This window comes from Pristis pectinata, chromosome 2 (genome assembly GCF_009764475.1).
Source record: "Pristis pectinata isolate sPriPec2 chromosome 2, sPriPec2.1.pri, whole genome shotgun sequence".
Taxonomy (NCBI): Eukaryota; Metazoa; Chordata; class Chondrichthyes; order Rhinopristiformes; family Pristidae; genus Pristis; species Pristis pectinata.
The window spans coordinates 99,079,322-99,098,113 of record NC_067406.1 but is presented as its reverse complement, the minus strand read 5'-3'; the positions used below and the strand labels follow the sequence as shown (position 1 = coordinate 99,098,113).

Sequence of the window (18,792 nt, the reverse complement as noted above, 5' to 3'; positions counted from 1 at the left end):
ACTGAAGCCAAGATGGAATAGGCTCAAGGGGCCATATGGTTCATTTCTTATCTTCTTAAGTGTGGCTATATGCATGACCACAATTACACAATGGAAGATTTCTAATTTTCTATTTGTGCATTAAACATGCATCTCTACACAGCTGCCATGGTTAGTGCAGAGTTGCCTATGGAGACCTATGTAAAATCCACAAACCTGTTCATTTGAATGAGGGTTCTCAGGTAAGGGGAAGAAAATTAGGAATAAATGAAATTACTTTTTTTATTATTTGAAATTGTTTTTAAGGGATTTAGTTGATATCTTTAAATATTTTAATAATTTTCATTTAAAAATTGTTTATTTCATCATTAATGGAAATGTATCTTAATATCAGAGACATTCAAAAACATAGAGAAACCTTGGTAGCTCTGAGTTGGGACAGAGCTTTGCTGTCTGTCGAGGTTTTCCAGCTCTACCCATGTGATTCTCAGCTTTTACTGCTTGGTTCCATGTCTATTTGGGCCAGTGAGGCCAGACTTCCAGATCTGGAGAAGGTAAGTATGGGGGAATGGGCAAGGCAGATCTGGAAAATCTGGTCCAATGTATCATAAAAGAGTAGAGTTCAAATAATCAGTTGTTCTGTCAGCCTACAGACATTCCTAAACAGGATTATAAGAAATATTGATGTAGATTTTTGGATGATTACAGTGACTCTATTTGCAGCTATGTCTGTACATAAGATATTATTTCATGTGTATAGACACTAAAGCTTTATTTGTCTTTACTGAGACAGAGGCAGAGACAGTTGAACTTGAACTTTGTGACCTTCTGCGTGTTTCTATGAACTGAAAGCAGCCTGTCCCAGCAGGTCTTGGGATTGTATGAATAGGCCATTGTATGATAAATTAGTGTGATGTGATGTGTACCCAGAGTTCTTCTAAACTCCAGAGTTCAATCACTCTAAAACTGTGTTATTTATAGGACATTCTGTTCTGACTATGACATTTCTTCCAGAGCAGCCAGGGCAGGGCAGGGCCTCTCTCCCATATTAGTGGCCTGTTGCAGACCTGTAAAAAAATAATTTTAGAAGCATAACACACATGCACCCCTTAAAGTAATTGAAACAATTGAACCACCTTAATTAAATAAATTAAAAGCTTCAGTTACCTTTCCCCAGCAGTCGATTTCTCCTATTCATTGTAGTGAGCTCACTGTCCTTGTGCCTGGTTAACCCAGAATGGCTTTCATGAGGAGAATTTGCAAAGCTGGGAAATCTGTGGAAGTTCACAGTTTGATTCCATGAAGAGTCCAACTGAACAGCATAGAAGTCCTACAGCTAGTACTGTGTTGGGTTGGTTGATCTATAGTGGATCTCAGTGGAAGATTTTTCTTGTCAAGTTTGATAAAAATGAAGATGATTGATGGGAAAATGCAGTGGATGTGATGTATATTCAATCTTAGAAATGCTATGGAATTTGGAAAATGATACCAAAGTTAAACATAACCTGGTTCAAAGGATAAAAATCAGAAAGTAGGAATTAAAGCCAATTTTTCTGAAGGTTGGGAAGTGGCTAGCAGTATTCCACAGAGTTTAGCTATCTGATATAAAAACAGAAAGGTTATCACCCTGAAACATTATTTCTGTTCCTCTCTGCTGACTATTTCCAACATTTTCTGCTTTTATTGCACAGATAGTTCTGTTGTGGACCCATGATCGTTTACTGTGAACTTCAATAATAAATCAGAATAGAATAGTAAACCTTCACCGAACAATAATAAAACCATTGTTAAAGTACTGTCTGCAGTTTTAGGTTTCATGCAAAAGGAAGAAAGCAGAAACAATATAAAATTGTACATAAGTATTTTTTAGGATCCTGCCTGGAATAAGGACATACAAATGGAAGGAAGACTTGAGAAGCTGGGACTACTCTAGAAAGTAAGAGGCTAAGGAGTAACTTAATTAAGACATTTAAAATTATTAAGAGATGTGACAAAGTAGGCAGAAGATGACTTATCTCAAACAGATATTAATTGTTAATGATTTAGGAAAGAGGACAGGCAAATGTTATGCTCGACTCTAATTTTATGCTTTACCTCCCTCTCTTCTAGGTCATTCCTGATAGGCTTGCAACATTCCTGATCAGTTGCCCTCTTATCTGCCCATTGGCTTGACCTCAAACTTGGTTTGATTGTGCCCCTGGGACAAAATGCCTTTTGTCAAAATGCATTAAAGGTGGTACTCAAGTCATGTCACTTTTCCTACTATTGGTAGAAGGATGGCTGAAGGAAAAGAGGATATAGATCTTTGGAAACAGCGCAAAATCACAGCATTAGCATTGTTTTTCATATGAAGGATAAATATGAACATGGATTGGCTGGGTTGAATAGTTTGTTCCATCTTCATATTTACACATAATGCTTTATCTTACCTCAGGCATTTCAATAAATGACCTAGTTAGGAAAAAAATCAAATAGTTCTCAACAGCAGCAGGTAGTCTGTCATAACTGGCTTTCTGTGATTCATGCACAGAATCAAAGCAGGTGTTGAACAGCTTGTACCATGACTCCATCAAATATCTCTCTCTTTTCCTTCTTAAAATAAATGAAGATATAAATTCCCATTGATGAAATATTTAAAAATGAATTGTTCTCATTTTTTGGAATACTTGAACCATGAATATCACTGACAAAAAGAAAAGAACCTGTGTAAGGAATTAGAAAACTCCCTCCTCATCTGGTTATATCTAATGCCCAGAATATGTCCCATTTGTGCCTGTAAGCAACCTGGTGAATCGTAAAACATTATTCATAAAAAATATGACAGTTTGTTTGAAGAAAGAGACTTTTATAAACCGCCTTGCAATTAAAACAGGTCAAATGCATGGAATGAGTTCCCATTTCTCCAAGTTTTATCCAGAATATAGCAAGAGAGGAAATGAGACACAAATGCTGCTTGTCTGACTCAGACCTCATTGGTGTACTGAGAAATCATGATGGTGAGTCCATACAGCTGGGCAAGAGCACACACTGCCAATATCAACACAGATGGATTCCATTTCAATCTCTACAGGGTGTTCTATTCAAAACACTATCAGACTGTTTGCAAGGCAAAGACCCATCTGAATTCTGAACTTGCACAACAATTTTCACTATACTATTGCATGTATTACAGCATGAAGATATTACAAGAATTACAGTGGAAAAATCATAGCAGAAGTATTGTAAAAAGGAAATATTTACTTTGACATCAGACCTCCACTCCTTGCTACATGAAGTTCAGGAAGCACACCTGTAATATTGGCTTGCATCAGGTTTATATTTACTTAGTATGGATGCCACCAATAAACTAGCTTTCTCCCTTTTTACTTCACTTTCAATTATGACTTGATGACTGGAAGATACTGTATCGTGTACAATGCTATCTAATACCAGTATTCCTTCCTGTTTCAGCCTACATGGTGAAGGATATTGATCTGCATTGTGCCTGTTTCTCATTTAAAATGCACACAACAATGACTGGTGTAGCAGAAAGGTCCTGTGCTTTATCTGTGCTTATATTCTGAGCCAGTGCCAAATTTGTAGGACCTTTTCCCTTAAGTGCCCTGAACATGCTTCAGGACCATTCTATGAACATGGTGTGTGATTGTAGGGTTGAGTCGGTTGCCATCGAGTTCTTCAGCACCCGCAATGGACTCATCAGAAGCACTACAACAGATGAGTTTAATTTTGTTTTAAAATGTGGGCAGTTTCCAGATATCTTGTTTGCTATGAGATCCTCCCAATTTCATCACCATTTCATCCCCAGCTGCTGCCTGTTTCCATTCCTGGACCTAATTTTACAGTTTCTCCATGCAGATGGCCTGATACTAATTTTGTTCAGATGGCTGATCTGTCTATTCACCAGCCCACCTAAAATAAAGCTTTAAATCTCTCCAGTTGCTGAACTGTAGAAAGTGTTGAAGACACTGAGACTCAAGGGAAGGAGAGAGGTGCTTGGACAGTTTGCTCTGTACAGTTGGTTATAAGAAAGTGGAACATAAGAAAAAGGCATATATAATTAATTATGTATGAAACAATGGGAATCCAACTAAGGTACATGGGAACAATGCACACTGTGCTAATGTGGATAAGGGTAAAGCTTATCAGAAGCACAGCAAAAATGTTGATCAGAGATGACCTGGAGCAGATGGTTTCCAAGGGGTAGGTGGCAGGGGGTAGGGGAAGAATTGTGGTGCGTTAGCTTCAGGAAAGTTATCAATTACAGAAACAGGTAACATCATTTGTAAGTAAAATCACAAGTCCAATGCGGTATTTTGTCTTGCTGATGCCAAGGAAACAAATATCTCAAAGTTCCTTAAAATGACATTGAAGAGAAATGTGAGAATCCCATTGCTGTGGTTCACCATGACTATCAAGGTCCTGTTTGGAAGTTACTTGAGCTACTTGCAATGTTGTGTTAGGCTAAACAGATTAAGGAAGTAAATAAAGAGCTAAAGGTGTGGTGTAAGATAGAGGGGTACCATTTTTTGGGTACTGGCACCAGCCCTGAGTCAGGGAAGAAATACTTGAACTGGAATGTTAACAGGGATATACAGAAAAGATAAATAGTGTAGACATCAGGACACTTTAATGTTAGCTTTGCAAAATATGCAGTCCTATCCACTTGCTGAGCTCATTAACTGAATGTATGAAATTGCTTCTAATTTAGTTTATAATTAAAGTATTGATATCCTGTTGTTGTGGATGATGCAATTAGAACTGCAATTAACCACAACTTTCTTGTTCAAGCTCATAATCAATCTCAATTAATTTTAATTGTTCAATATCTATCAATGATAGTTTTCAAATAAGTGAAACAGAAAGGGCTCTAGAGATAAAAAGATAGATACCAAAAATTCAGTTTCCTCACACTATTTTTTCTTATACGGTTAGGCAACCAAAAGCTTTTTTCTCCCCCAGTCTGAAACATGATAATGAATTCCAGATTAGTTCATGTTATTCCAAAATTTTGACTGGGCATTTCTAGGCATGAGTCACCCATTTGCTCCAAACACAATTTCTGTATCATCGGATGTTGTCGTTGTCCAACAATGCCCCTTTTGTTGGCATTGCTGGGAAACCTGGACCACACTTTTCCAGGAGTGCCCCTCATTAGATACTCAAAACAATGTGATCTTTCTAGCACAGTGCTGCACTGGGAGACCCACCAGATAAATCAATACCTTACCTTCAGTATCTGGGATCCCACTCCACACTGCACCAACACCTTCCAATGCCTAATCTCCTGCCATCTGACACTACTGCTGACCCAGACCCCTTCAACCCTGCCATCTCTACACCCTAACTTCCAAACACTTCTGTTTTAAGATCAATAGAACGATAGCATAGAGTCCTCTGCAATTAAGAATTAAGGCAGTTAAATGATGAAAGAGGGTATGATTTGTCAGAACATCCTGGTCTACTTTATGAAGTCCACGGGCAGAGCACAAACATTCTGAGCTGCAGGGCCGATCCACTTCACATCCTCCCTCTGAGTTTTATACCAGGGAGGCTAGCATATTTAGGTTTGCCCCAGGTTCATTTTACTTTAGTTTGGTTTTCAATTAATCTTTGGCATGTAAAAATAAAATCACTTAACGTCTTCTCTAACAATTAAAAAAGTATTTGAACAAGTTTTAAATGTCTCTGACCATAACCCAGTGAGGCATTGAGTTCTCCAGGACAATAAAATCTGTGGAACTGAAGATTGCAGCGCAGGAATAGAACAGGTGGTGAACACTGAGAGTAAAGAGGACTGAGCACAATTTGGCCCAATGAGAGAAAAACAGGTAGCTGAAACAAACCTATTCAGTGTATTTCACCTTTCCAATTTAAAGAACTGAAATTTAGCCCAGCGGTGACAGGACAGTTAGAAGACAATGGAAATTAATACATCACGCAATTTTATGCTTGGTATTGGTCTTGGTTTATTATTGTCAGTTGTGCCAAGGTACAGTGAAAAACTTGTCTTGCATACTGATTGTACAGGTCAATTCATTACACAGTGCAGTTACATTGAGTTAGTACAGAGTGCATTGAGGTAGTACAGGTAAAAACAATAACAGTACAGAGTAAAGTGTCACAGCTACAGAGAAAGTGCAGTGTAACTAAGGTGCAAGGTCACAACAAGGTAGCTTGTGAGGTCAGAGTCCATCTCATCGTATAAGGGAACCATTCAATAGTCTTATCTCAGTGGGATAGAAGCTGTCCTTAAGCCTGGTGGTATGTGCCCTCAGGCTCCTGTATCTTCTACCTGATGGGAGAGGAGAGAAGACAGAATGACCCGGCTGGGTGGAGTCTTTGATTATGCTGGCTGCTTCGCCAAGGCAGCGAGAGGTAAAGACAATCCAAGGAGGGGAGGCTGGTTTCTGTGACGCGCTGGTCTGTGTCCACAACTCTCTGCAGTTTCTTGCAGTCCTGGGCAGAGCAGTTGCCATACCAAGCCGTGATGCGTTTCAACACAGATACTTAAACTCCATCTAATTTGAAGGATAGCTTAGAGATGGGGACCTGCATGCATTAAAACTTCAGACACCAATAGCCTGAAGCTTGGTGGTATTAACTTGTGTCATAGGCACCAAGATCTCAGAAGGGGAGGGGGCATAGGAGCTCTACACCAGAGGATTCAGATCAGTAGTTTGTTTGGTCAGCCTGGAGAGAATGCCTTGATGAATATGCACAAAACAGTGCTCACTGCAGCACCAAGCTATTAGAGTGTCCCCATACTGTCAGGGAGTATTGAGGTACATGGCACCAGTCATCAACTTCACAAGGAATTTCGCAAACTGCTTGCAACCCATCCTTTCCAGGAAAGAAGTGGTTATTATCTCCATTAACACACTCACATACTCAGACATAAGGGAGAATCTGATGGCTAATGTATCAGCTTTTATTGAAGGACAAGCAGACTATGGATACCAGAGTTTAGAGGGACTTGCAGAAAGTCATATCAGTTTAGTAATCTATATTCCAAAAAATGTCTAGGTTTGCTGTAATTCCTCAGTGGAATGTTATTGATTCAACAGAACAGATTCATTGTCCTCTCTCAGACAGACAGCATTCAGGATCCCACAGTTGCCACTCCTATTAACCAGTCATTCTCATCCCAGAGCTGCTTGCAGTCTCCTTCACTGAAAGTCAGTAGCCTTCCACCAGCCATACATATTGTAGCATTAGGATAGGTTAAAACACATGGCACATGAAAGGCAAGTGCTAATGAGGTGCACAAGGGTGAATTGCAATGCAACATGCCATGATGTCGTTTATAAATATGGTTTGGAATATTTATTGTGTTAGATTTTAAAAAAATTATGACCAAGTTGATACTGCAATTTTTGGTGAGTGGGGTGTTGGGTTGCACCTGAATGCAGTCTGATGGACTGGGTTCATGGACAACCCAGGCAGAAAAGTACTCTCTAGGTTTGATTTTCCCTTACTTTTCATCCTCCTCTTCATCCTGCTCCCCAGATCCTTACTGAATAGCTGGTGTACTCTCAAGATGACATGGAAATTCGCCTTTACTAAACTCACAAATCACTACTTAAAATTTTGAGATAAGGAATAAAAGTTGCCCTTACAAAAAAAGTAAGTAAATAAACACAAAATGTATTTTTTTTCAACTTGTGTTTCTTTACGCATGCATAGATGATGTAGCTTTGTGTAACAGAAAATCATGATCTGGACTGTTTCCTAGGAACGTAGCTACGCCCACCTTCCCCGCTCCCATAATACAGGGGTCACCTATGCATTAAAATCAGATGCCAGAGTGTTGACTAATTTAAAGCCAATTGCCGCCATTACAACCAAGATAATCTAACTCAACCATGAAAGTTGGGATCCTTAGTTTGTGTGGTTCCCCATGAGAAAGAGCATCTATACCTGGCCTGTTTGCTCAAGTTTTCATTTTAGCTTGAACACCCTCACCTGCTTTCTTTCTCTAATCCTTTCGTAATTATACTTGTGCTTAAGTGTCTTCATAATTTTTCCATATCTCTCTCAGTTACTTCCACAATTGGAACCACTATCACTATCCTGGCACCCAAAGCTCTTTATTCAAACAATACTGAGTGTTTTGGCATTCCCCACACCATTTGCTCCATCAATGACTTAGCCTCATGCTGTCTAAGCCTTACTCTCTGAAAAGACCTTAAGCACCACTGTCTTTCCACATTACTCATAAAGCCCAATATAAACTTACCCACTGGATGAAATATTCAATTACCTTTGCTAATATCTTGATTTATTGTCTGTTAAGTGACTTGAAACATATTAATGCATTGAAGGATCCATGTAAATGAAAGTTGCTGTTTATTTGCACTGCAGGTACTGGTATGAATGAAACTAAATGGAGACTACTTTGACTTTAGGTCTAGAAGCCATGTTATGAGTTCCAACAGGGATTCAAGCATGGGTTCCTGCACAACTTGCACAGATTTCTGTCCATTAAATTAACAAACACTGTATCTTGCAGGAAATTTAGACCCCATTTCCTAAATTCCAATACATGAACCTGTGTAGTATTTAGTGATAAGAAGATATTAATATACATGGACAGCAATTTTCCTTTTGGATTGTTAAATTATTGTTGATCTTCTCAACTCAAAATGCCACTCTCTTACACTTGCCTATGCTTAGGATCCAGCACATCGGCACAGAAAACAACCAGAACAATGCTGGAGCCAAATGCCTCACATCCTAAATGTCTTTTTGAATTATGATGAAAATTTAGTTTCTGGGGTGACAAAAGCTATACACAAAGACAACCAAACTCTTTCAAATCCACAAGTTACATTTTCAATGATTGGGAATGAAGTATTAATAAGTTAAAATCATAAATAGATAAGAAATAGGCTGAGAGCATGAAAAATGAACAAGGCAAAGCTCAAAGGAATGGTATCAGTCATCTAAAGGACCTTTTTTTAAATTAGGAAAACCATTAAAAAAGTAATTTTGCATGAGAAGTTATTTCTACCTTCAGAATGTTGCCCAAAAATAGGCTCCCACCATAGTCCCTCAGTCCATGCAACCCTCGTTAAGAATTTGTTATCATTTTTCAAGAGTTTTGGGCTATTTGTCCACTAAAAAGGATTTGCTGCAATTTAAATTGAAATATTACTATTAATGAAGCTTTGGCTCAAAAGTAACGAAAGTCATGAAATAGCTACATGTTGGGGATGTGATTTAAAATTTACTTAAAGCATATATTCCCTAAAGTAAGAAAGGTTTATTAAAAACATCCTACTGAATATCACTTATAATGTTGGGATGCCCCTCCCTATTGATTTCTGTCCAACAGGGATTAGTTGTCAGGAACACACAATTACAAGGCAGCACTGGGTTTGATTGGCAAATTAACTGACTGATCCATGATTTGGGCCAGAGTTGAGCATTTCCTTCTTTTTTGGGTAAGGAATAAATGAACAAAGGAGTCTATTAATAAACAATTGATATCATTTCATTCAATTACTATTGAAACAACCTTTCTAAAGATTAGGAAAACACTTTTGTAATTACTACAGCCAGTTCATACAAATGGAAGCAGAGTCACTGACAGCATTTAATAAGTGTGTAGACGAGCACTTGAATCACCTAGGCACAGAAGACTATGGGCCAAGTGCTGGGAGATGGGATTAACATGGATGAATGTCCACTGCTCAGTGTGGATGTGGTGGGTCGAATAGCCCACTTCCATGCTGTATGACCCTATGACTCTAAGTATGGAAAGAAAAATGTTCTGGAAATCAAAAGCTGCAGAACTAAGTTAAACTAAGTTGCCTGTAGTGTAGATGGGTGACAGGAGAATCAGGAGGGAGTTGATGGGGGAGGGGTGGGGGACTAGGAGAGAGGCAAAATGGGATTAGTGGAGATAGGTATGTGATGGGCACTGTGAACATGATAGTCTGTTTTCCCTGCTGTATGACTCTACAACTCTCTATTACTCCATAGATATAGGATGAGAAGATGAAGAAGAAAAGATTGTGGACTAGAAGAGTGCAAGTTTCAGGGAGTGCCATGAGCAGGAGCAAGAACATCAAAAACAGCAGGTAGACCAAAAGCAAAGGACACAACGCTCAGGAGGAGAATAACTTGTGCCAGCATCATTGCTTAACCTGGTTCCAGAGCTTTGATCCAGTGCAAATTGAATTTCTACATTGGAAAGTTAAACTTGGGGTTGACTAGATGGGCTGCAATAGTTCCTTTCAGCATCCTGTACATTCCTACATTTCCAGTGAACTCAATAAGTTTAAAGGGAACACAAGAAACAGCCCTGGTGAATGACAAGGAGCATAGAAAACAGGACCCCAGCAAATTTCAAGGGAGAACGGGAAGTAGAGCCCCAAGTGAATTTCAAGGGACTACGGAAAACAAAATCAGAGGAGTGTAAAAGGGGAGCAGGAATCAGGTCCCCAATGTATTATAGGGAGCATTGGAATGAAGGTCACCATGTGATAAAGGGAGCATGGGAATCAGGGCCCCACATTTTAAAGGGAACATGGGATCCAGGATCCAGTTTCTTAAAGGGAAGGGGGAACCAGGGCTCTGTTGTGTTAGAGGGAGTGTGGAAACCAGGAGCCATGGCCCCAGTGAGTGTAAAGGGAGCACAGGAATTATCACATGGTGAGCCACGTCTGTGAATGGACTTCTCTCAAAATCAAGATCAAGGTTACTCAACTGTTGTAGAGCTCAGATTCCACACCTCAGAATCATTCCAGGCTAGGGCAAAGAGCACAATGTTTTAAGTTTGACAGCAAGTTAATTGCCAGGCCATTTTCTTTCCATTTCCTATCCAAACAGAGAATATCTCATCATACTGAGCAAAGTGACCTAACTATTCTTGTCCAGCAGAATTCATCATGAACATATACTCTGGGGATTAATTATCACATTCAGCAAGGTGGTTCACTGGATGTAGTGGATTGGCCACCCAGTATAGAAGCTGCTCAATATTCCTATTTGTTGTGTTGTATGGACGGCAAATTCAGACTGGCAGTAGAATGGATGGTTGGTCCTCAACTATTGTGATCCTCCCCATACCAAAGGTGAAAGATATGGTGTATTCAACGGAAATCCGAGGGCAAAATACTGCAGAAGTTGGAAAGCTAAAATATGGAGGAATTTAAAATAGAGAGATATGTGAGAGGAAGGGGTTAGATAGTCAGGTGAGGTTTAAAGGTTGGCACAACATTGTGGGCCTAAGGGCCTGTGTTGTGCTGTACTGTTCTATGATTCTATGATAACAAAGTATTGGAAATAATCAGCAGGCCAAGCAGCAACAATGGAGAGAGAAAAACTGAGTTTATAATAATGAGCTGCAAAATGATAAGATAAAGATGATAATCTAGTGGCAGTTTCTCACGAGTGATGAGCAAGGAACAACTGCCGCATTTGGAAGTTAGTTTAGCTGGTGATGTTATACACTGTGATGATGGATGGCAGTTTACTGATATCTAGAAACTTAAAATATATGGCTCAAAGCATGACGTACAAAGCAAGAGTTTCCAATTTGTGGGAGGACATTTCTTGTGAACTACATTTTATTGTTTTACCATTTTATTGAGACTGCTGTTGCTTTAGAGACAGATTTTAAACTAAAATGCTGAAGAAGGTCTACAATTGGTAGTTGTATTCTTACCTAACTGCAGTTGTCTTAAGGAAGTCCTATGATACAGATGAATTCTAACCAGGAGCCCTAACTTCTGGCATCTGCTTTGCTCATCAGTATCATATTTTGCAGGTGGATGTGGGTGTGGGGTGCAAAACAGTTCTTAAATGACATATATTAATTAAGGCCTAAACACTGTTTAAGGTGGGTTCCTGGATCGTGTAAAATATTAGCCTGACAGATTTGATTATGATCTAAAAGCATGTACAACTATGCCTGAAGAAAAAGTATAATGCATACATAGTTCTCTCACTTTAAATCACTCCTCTCCACCACAGCTGTAGTCATGTGGTAGAAGGGTCAAAAGTCCCTTTGGGTAAAGAGAACATTTGGGAGGAGGGCAATTCCTGCAAGCCAGCTGCCACAGTCCTAATCATCCACACCTTCTTTAAGTCTTACCATCAGTATAGAGAGCAGCCGGAAAATATTTTAATCGAGAACATTAGATTGCTGACAGATGAAACCATTGCAAAATTCTTGTGGTAAATGTACTACTCAATAAATAATCCAAAGCCAACTGTTCTCAATTTAATGAGTTAGTAATGTGGGGTTTACTGCTGTATCAATTGCATGAATGCTGAAAAATAACTCTGGAAAAGTATCATCATTAACATGAAGAAAATGATCAGTTTTATCTCAAGCAAGATGATTGAATCTCTGCTTTGCATTCCTTGTAATAGTTGCTTAGCAATTGAGAAAAGCAATTGAAATATTAATATCTCATAGATTTCACTTTACAAATGCAATGCAGCAATGAGCTCCACTAGATTCAGGGATGACCTTATACTTATAACAGCACAGAAGGAAGCCATTTGACCTATCAGGCCCATGTTGGTTCCCAGGGGAGAAATCCCTTTAAGACCCATTCTGCCTTATTTCCCTGTACCTTATTCTCTCTCACACATGGCCTGCCCTTCAAACCCTTTTGATTCCTTTTGCCTTTAACCTACACAATGGGGTAATTTAAGTCAATTAACTTACTAGTTCATCTTTGGAATATAGGAGAAAATAGGAGCACCCAGGGGAAATACTCACAGTCACAGAGAGAATATGTAAACTCCACAAAGACAGCATCAAAGGTCAGGATGGAATCCAGATTAATCTGGGGATGTGAGGCAGCACCACTAACTGATGTGCCACTGTACTGCCCAAGACAATATGGGTTTTGTCAATGAATTGAAAAGCCATATGCTACTCGTCTCTCTTCATCAAGTAAAATAAATTGTGTGGTTCAAAACATGGCGTGCAAATCCGGTGTATACAAATGCAAAATATGAAACCAGGTTCCCTGGTGCTGGGATGCAGCATTTGCGAAGGGTGATAGATTAATTTTGTTAGTTCCTTTGAAGTTGCATTATTATTTTAAATTAAAAGCTCCTCCAACTTAAAAGTAATGATATACAAATATGCACAGAATAATTTTTTAAAATATTAAATAGCCTCTTCTTTTTGGAAGAAAATCATTCAGGATTGAGGATGACTTCAGCTTAGTGGGCTAAGGTGGGGAGGCCAATGTGTGAATCACAACTCTTCCATAGATGGGGCAGTGTCGTTTGTAAGGTAGTGCACTCCTTTGGCTGCTTATGGATGGCTTCCCAAAACATGGCCCTGAAGCACGAACTCAAGGTTGTTATTTTAGTTATGAGGAGAGACTGGAGAGGCTAGGTCTGTTTTCCCTGAAGCCAAGGTTAAGAGGATGCCGCCTTCTTGAGACAGTGCCTCATGTGGATACTACCGATGGAGGGCAGGGATGTGCCTGTGGTGTATTGGGCTGAGTCCACTACTCTCTGCAGCTTCTTACATTCCTGCACATTCGAGTTGTTGTACCAGACCATGATGCAACCAGTCAGGATACTTCCAACAGTACATCTGCAGAAGTTTTATTAGAGTGTTCGATAACATGCCAAACCTCCTTCTAAGAAAGTAAAGATGCTGGCGTACCTTCCTTGTGAGTGCATCTATGTTCTGGGCCCAGGGCAGGTCATCTAATATGTTAACTCCATGGAAATTAAAGCTGCTAACCTCTCCACCACTGATCCACGAATGTAGACTGACGCACATTCGCCCTCCTTCCCCTTCCTGAAGTCGGTGATCAGTTCTTTAGTTTTACTGACGCTGAGCAAGAGGTTGTTACAGTGGCACCACTCAACCAGGTGTCCTATCTCGCTCCTGTATGTTGACTCATCACCACCTGTGATTTGTCCAACAGTGGTGTCGTTGGTGAATTTGTATATGGCATTGGAGCTGTGCTTGGCCACTCAGTGATGTGTGCATAGGGAGTAGAGCAGGGAGCTAAGCACATAGGCTTCAGATGCACCTGTGTTGATGGTCAGCAAGGAGATGTTGTTACTAATCCTCACTGATTGAGGTCTGCCAATGAGGAAGTCGAGGATTCAGTTTCAGAGAGAGGTACAGAGGCCCAGGTCTTGAAGTTTGAAAATTAGTTTGGATGGGATGATTGTGTTGAACGTCGAGCTGTAGTCAACGAACAGCAGCCTGACATATGTGTTGCTGTTGTCCAGATGGTCCACAGCAAAGCGAAGAGCCAAAGAAGTTGTACCTGCTGTTGACCGGTTGTGGTGGTAGGCAAATTGAAATGGATCCAGGTCATCTCTGAGGCAGGAGTTGATTCGCACCAAAATCAACCTCTCGAAACACTTCATTACAGTTGATGTAAGCACTACCAGATGGTAGTCATTGAGGCAGGTTGCCACACTCCTCTTGGACACCTGCCTTTCTGAAGCAGTTGAGAACCTCAGACCGCAGAAGCGAGAGGTTGAATATGTCTGTAAGTACTCCAACCAGTTGGTTCGCACAGGTCTTTAGTACTCAGCCAGTTACACCGTCTGGACCAGACGCCTTTCTTGGATTCACCCTCTTGAAGGATGCCCAGACGCTGGCCACAGAGACTGAGATTACAGGGTCATCCAGAGAAGTGGGAGCTTTCTTACCCCCGCAACTCTATTATCTCTCACATGCCTTTCAAATCTTTGATTTTTCAGCCAGTTACCCAACTAAGGAGTAACTTACAGCAGCCAAATAAACTACTGTTAAATCTTTGTGATGTTTGAAGAAACCAGGGCACCCAGCTGAAACCCATGTGGTCACAGGAAGATTATGCAAACTACATACAGACAGCACCATAGGTTGGGATCCAGCAGCATTAATTGGTATTCCATCGTATCGCCTACCATAATACAGAAGCAAATGAGCATGAGTTTTGTGCCAGGTTATGAAGTTATGGTCATCAAACATCCTTTTCCTCCATTGACTAAAAGCTGTGCTAATGCATTGACTACAATGATGAACTGCATCATGTATGTCTCTCAGAGCTGGCTCCTGAAATCTGGGAAATGGTTGGGGGGAGTTGGTAGAGGACCTTTGTCTTGTGTATGTTAAACGCAAGGCCCATCCTCTTGTTTGTTTCAGTGAATGTCGATGGCTTGGATCTTGATCCAGAGCATGCACAAGCACAAGTGCCACCTACACTGAAAAACCATGGTTTTGAAGATTACCTTCCCACCCATGTGGAGTTTGTCTCTGCAATGCAGCAAGAAAGATTAAAAGAAAGTGTTGGGGTGATATCACAGCCCTGCTTGACACAGGCCTTCATTGAGTATCGTTTTTTTTTGTAGACACATTGATGGTTTGTATGCCATCATGAATCAAAAGGGAAATAAAGACAAATTTGAGGAGATTGCCCCACAGTCCTTCCTGATTAATGGAGTCAAAGTCTTTAGTGAAATTGAAGTGGATGGTGCAGCTTCTTACATTTCTCTTGGGGTTGTCGCACACTCACTGTGCCTTTAGATGGATGGAATTCAAATGGCGATTTGAGCAGTAGCTCTTTGGCTTCTGGGAAGAGGTAGTTGAGGAGGACCTGAACAATGATTTTCCCTATGGCAGAGCATAGGGAGAACCCTCTGCTGTTAACATAGTTGGACTTCTCTCTCTTTTTGAAAACAGTCGCAGTTACGGCATTGCCTGATCCTCTGATGCATCCTCCTGTTCCCAAATATAAACTAAGAGATTATGGATTTGTGCCTTAAACTAGTTACTGCTGAGTTTTTGAACTTCAGTGGAGGTGCCATGTGAGTAAGTGGGATTAGGGTAAATAGGTATTGTGACTGTGAATTGAGTCACTGGAGAGACACGGAAGCTGGTTGATATAAATGGTCTTTATTCATTACGACAAGCAGGCATTCTCCTGGAGACTCTCTCGGTAGAGTCTCCTAAACCCAAAGTACTTCAAAATTTAACCCTCTTGGGGACAAAGGCAATGACAAAGATTCAATACAACTTCAATAGCTACAATGACGTTGTTCACTTCAATATTTTGAGTCTGACAGTGCTTTCATTGAGTTACATATCTACAATGGCAGACAGTTCTGAATGTTCAAACACCTTTGCTGGGACAAACTCATTCACATGGATGGCCTAAAAGCTTCTGAGGACAGAGAACCCAGTCACCCAAAACTAATGTTGTGCCGGCTGACTCTCTGGGTATTCAAATGTCCCAACTATTGATGGAGCAAATATGCCATGTTTGATGTGCTAAGTGACAACCATCAGTCTGGTCTGCAAGCTTCCTTGAACCCAGTCATAATGGTGCAAAATAGCAACCACAGTTGCCTAGTTTGATGTAGGCCAACTAATATACCTCCTTTGTCTTATGTTTGGCAGACACATACGGGAACGTCTCATGGTCACAACACTGCAAACCATATCCCTTGAGCAGCAAACCCCCTGCTGTGAGCCAGTATCCTGTGCTTTGTAGACAGTAGTTTGTTTACAAAGCTGCCCTTTTAACTTCAAATTGATTACTGCTTATAATTTACATTAAGAACTGAAGACTGGCTCTTGTTTGAATTAATGCCTGGTATATTCACATAATTCCATAACTCCTGAATCCCTAACAGACATAGTGGGAGGCGTGGGTATGATGGGCTGAAGGGCCTATGACTCTATGCCGTCTCTTCCAAGGCCTTGTTATTTCTGAGCAGCAAGATGGCCTTATTGACTTGTTCCTGCAGGACCGGTGGTAAGGCTAACAAATAAGTTTATGTAGGATGGAGTCACTAAGGACAGGGTTGTGAATGAGGGTCTGCTAAGTGTTCCTTCCAGTGGGTATTGACAGCCCCTCTGTCCCTTTTGGGTTCACCTTTGTTTTTGATTCTCACCTGTGAGGCAAGTGGGTGGGGTGGGCTCAGGTATTTAAGCTGTAGATTACAAACACATGTCATAGTTGTCAGAGAGACGTTTCCAAATCCTTCTGTAGTGCTCCTTTTATCTACCATCTGTTCTTTAGGTCACAGGATTTCTGCAGCACTTTGGCCTTCAGGTATTTGTAGGTCTGTTTCTTTTCCCCATGGGGAATGGTGGAGCTTCCAACCTAGGACAGCCTTACACGTGTTTAATTAGCTCTTCAATGTCCTGATCATTCTTATCAAAACAGTCCTGCTCCTTCTTAGTACAGAAGTCATGACTCCCTTCATGGGTATCAATTATAGTGGAGATCAGGACACCTTCTGTCTCCTAATCAGACTCTATGATTCACCAGCATAAAATAAACAAGCTACTAAGGCACATCTAATGATAGGTCAAGAAAATATTCTGAGCATCACAATACAAGTAACTTTCATAGTCCAATTACCGGTTTTGGAATGGTTGTCAGACCATTTGTGAACAACAACAAAGAGGAATGTGCGACCCCTGCATTAAGGCCATTCGAGCAACAGAAATTCACCTTTACAAAATTCATAAATCACTACCCAAAAATATAGAATAAAATTCACTATCTCAGAACTTATGCATAAAAAAGTGAATAAATTAATATTTTTTTCCATCTTGCGTTTCTGGACACGTGCAAATCACAATGCAAACCGCTTTCTCAGAACGTAACCCACTTTCCCTGTAATGTAGGAGTCATCTGTAACAAATATAAAGCAGAAAGGAACTGTGGAAACCATAGCAGCAAAAGAGGCAGCAGAAATCGAAGGAGCAACAGCATGCAGAATGCGTTAAATAACCAGTGATAGGGGATAGGCATTGCAGGCTGGCCACAAAATGTATGAAGGCTTCATAGCTATTTCTTCTCAGGAGGTTTGCCAATTATTCAACACCTGATTGTATCCCCATGAGATTCCAAAGAGTTTTCCAAACGATGAATTTGCCAGGATGAATACAGCTCCAACAAAGCTTAACACCACACACTTCAATGCAACTCACTTAATTGGCAACTCATCCATCATCTTAAGCATTTGCTCTCTCCACCACTGGCATGCCATGGTGTAGTGTGTTCTATCCAATAGAATCACAAGATTTCTTTGACAAAACCTCCCAAATCTGTGACTACAGTCACCAAAAAGAACCAGGGCAATAGATGTATGGGAACACCATCATCTCATTTGCTTCCAAGTCACACACCATCCTGATTTGGAAGTATCTAACACAATTGCTGAAATATCTTCAACACTTGAACTGTGATAGACACAATAGACTGCAGATGCTGGAATCTGGAGCAACAAACAATGTGCTGGAGGAACTCAGTGGGTCAAGGAGCCCACTTCACTCCATCTGCCTTTCATCTTTTATTTCTCTTCATCTGGCTCCATCTATCATCCATTTGCCACCATTTCCCAACTTCACACCCCCCCCACCCCCCACCTCCTACCTGGCGCAACCTGTCCATCATCTTTCACTCCTCCTCAGTTCACCAATCACCTCAGGCTCCTGTTCACTGATCCCCCTCTTATCTTTATAATGGCCATATCCCCCCTCCATTCTCATTCCTGATTGCAGGGTTTCAACCCGAAATGTCAGCAATTCCTCCAGCAGATTGTTTGTTGTTTGAATAATGGTAGTTCAGAAAGATGACATTGTCACATCTTCAAAGGGAATTAGGGATAGTCAAAAAAATACTGGGGCTGTCGACAAATCCCATAATAAAAACATGCAGCTGCTAAGCTCATTAACTTATTTCCTCAATGTGTCCTTCACTTATCCTTCCCGCGGCTGTGAATTAATTCCATAAAGGAATAAGATGTGCCTTTATTTTTCCTACTCAATTTATTATTGCAAGCGAGTGGAAGACATTGTGAACCACAGTTGTC

General features: G+C 40.5%; 1 protein-coding gene across 2 annotated transcripts in view; it reads right to left on the bottom strand.

Annotated features, from left to right (window-relative positions):
* The window catches only part of afap1 (actin filament associated protein 1), a 232,885-nt gene that overhangs the window by 100,951 nt on the left and 113,142 nt on the right, over nucleotides 1-18,792 (bottom strand). The gene's annotated exons all lie outside the window — the stretch shown is intronic.